We start from the raw sequence: 2,674 nt of genomic DNA, 5'->3' as shown, positions 1-2,674 counted from the left end.
GATGTAGTAAATTATCCAACGGAGTTTTTGAACTCTCTGGAGTTACCATAATTTCCACCACATAACTTGCAACTCAAAGTTGGTACAGTTATTATGATATTGCGTAATTTAAATCCACCGCGACTTTGCAACGGTACTCGACTTTCGGTAAAAAGACTTATGTCGAATTTGATTGAGGCAACCATTATTAACGGAAGGTACGCAGGTGAAAATGTATATATTCCTCGAATACTAATGATTCTGACTGATCTTCCGTTTGACTTCAAACGATTGCAATTTCCAGTTCGCCTTACGTTCGCAATGACAATTAACAAGTCGCGAGGCCAATCGCTTGGTGTTTGAGGGATAAATTTAGAAAATCATTGTTTTTCACATGGGCAGTTATACGTTGCGAGTTCACGAGTTGGGAAACCATCCGCTTTGTTCGCCGGGTTTGCTAGTATTTAAATAACATTTTGCAAAAGGGTGCTTTTAAAATATGCCATTTCAAGTCTAAAAATTATCAAAATCGGGCCATAACTGTTTAAGCCCCATATACCGAAGATGTGGATCCCAGTGTCCATGGTTGAATTTTTACCGAAATTATCATTCAATCTATGAGATATATAATTGGAATTCAGAGAAAATCCTTTGAAATTAAGTGAACAAGTTTTTTTTAAAATTATATTAATGATTTGGCGCAGAATATGTAAGGATTTGGTGTAAGCCTTGGTATAAACCTCATATGCCTAATATATTGAATTCCTATTGTCTGGTTGACGTTTTCAACATCATCTCGGTATATTGAATTTAGCCTCTTCGGTTGAGTTTATAGTAAGTATTACAAATATCTCATTTGAAGATGTTTTTAATATTATTTTAGCTGATGCGAACTAAATTATAACAATAAAACTAAGTGAGTATATGACCTATTAGTTTAACTTAATTTAATATACTTTGAAATACCAAATTTGATTGTAATCCATTTAGTATTTCGTCAAATAATGAATGTTGAATTCTTTCCCAATATTTATTAGTATAAAGTTTTGCCAACACCTGCAAGTATTCATTTATTTATTTATTTCCTTTTCGTGCTCATCTTCGCTTATTGTCTCGATAGTTTGTCGATATCGCTCTGTTGATCATGGGTTTGCGGGATAAATCTGTGTCTTGTTCACTAGTTAGTGTTCTGAAGATCTTCAAATCGGGCCATGTACCTGGTATGTCCATTTCTTAAATTGGGAAGGTACCCCCGCTCAGATGGTTGATGTCGTCGTAAAAGAAAAGGCTGACACCAAGTTAGGGTTTTCAACAAAGTTGAAGCTCTGAGTATTAAATCTTTATCAGTTCCCGTAATATTGGCAGATACATATGTCAGGACTATTGATAAACACAAAAATACAGCACAACAACTGGGCAAAGCAGCGGCTTTGTAAGGCAAATTTGATTTTGAATGAAAAAGATGACGTTAAAATACCTTAAGATACACAAATACACTGAAAAAGAAATGGATGAGGGAATCAGGGGAAAACGCAACTAAAACTTTATGTAAATATATTAAAACGCAAATAAAATGCATAAAATATAGGGTAAACTAAAGTATCGATTTAAGAATAACTACAACACACGTTTGTTCTTGTTGATTTTGTATTATAAAATAAATATCCCTAACATCAAAATCTACTAAAAAATGTTAATTCGTATACGTAATAAATCGCCTGTTCGCTTTGAATTTCGTTTTTGTTGTGAATTACTCTCGCTGTGTGCACCTGCTCTTAAAAAATTAATAACTGATCACAACTTCAATGCTTTTTGTTTACCAATCCGCATCAGAGTAAAATTTTCCAACATAATATGATTTTCGCTCAGGGCCCTACGGAAGAGAACTACGATATGACCAAAGATGTCTTTTATGAGCGTCAGGAGCGCGCTTATGATAACTGCCCCCGCTACGATGTTAAAATTGTGCTTGGCGATTTTACCGCCAGGGTGGGTGGGTATCTTTGGTACAACAGTCGGAAAATTTGGCCTCCATGGCGAAACTTCTTCAAATTGACTGAGACTGATCGGCTTCGTCGCACCCCAAAATATAGTTGTCTGTAGTACTAGATTGCTGGCCAAGAAAATTCTCCAAGCTACTTGGCTGTCTCCGAATCGAAAAGTTCAAAACCAGATTGTTCCTGTTGTGATAGTTAGATGACATGTCTCCAGTGTTATTGACGTGTCTCTGTGTAGCAAAGTACGCCCGTCAACAAACATAAGGATGGTTTGACGTTGAGAAGCTACAATCACAACATACAGCTAAACGGTTTTTTATTTGACTTTCACTCCTGCTCTCTGAGAGCACTCATCAGCAACTCGTTATAAGGGAACTGTGGGACCCATTTCAAGCATCTTACGTATAGCAGCACGCGAAACAATTGGTTTGGAAAGGTCGAAACAAAAGCTAGTACGATGAGGACTGTCGTGACGCAGTAGAGAGAAAGGCTGTCCTCCCAATGTTGCGATCGACCACATCACGAGCGGAGTAGGATAGAGTTAAAGAGGAAAGCAAGACGAATATGTAGACAAAGAAAAGAAAGGGTCCGAAATGCGTGAATATGAAGAGCTTGAGATATATGTAATGTTAGAAAATTCTACGAAAATATGCGGGGACTAACGGAAGGTTTGAAAACCGGAGCATACTCTTTTAAAA

The 2,674-nt window shown here is 36.7% G+C and overlaps 1 pseudogene; it reads left to right on the top strand.

Moving 5' to 3' along the window:
• Nucleotides 1-1,833: 1,833 nt before the first annotated feature.
• On the top strand, nt 1,834-2,346 carry LOC138857970 (craniofacial development protein 2-like; annotated as a pseudogene).
• The last annotated feature ends 328 nt before the right edge of the window (nt 2,347-2,674 follow it).

This window comes from Bactrocera oleae, chromosome X, assembly GCF_042242935.1.
Source record: "Bactrocera oleae isolate idBacOlea1 chromosome X, idBacOlea1, whole genome shotgun sequence".
Classification (NCBI taxonomy): domain Eukaryota; kingdom Metazoa; phylum Arthropoda; class Insecta; order Diptera; family Tephritidae; genus Bactrocera; species Bactrocera oleae.
This window is presented reverse-complemented; position numbering and strand designations above follow the sequence as displayed.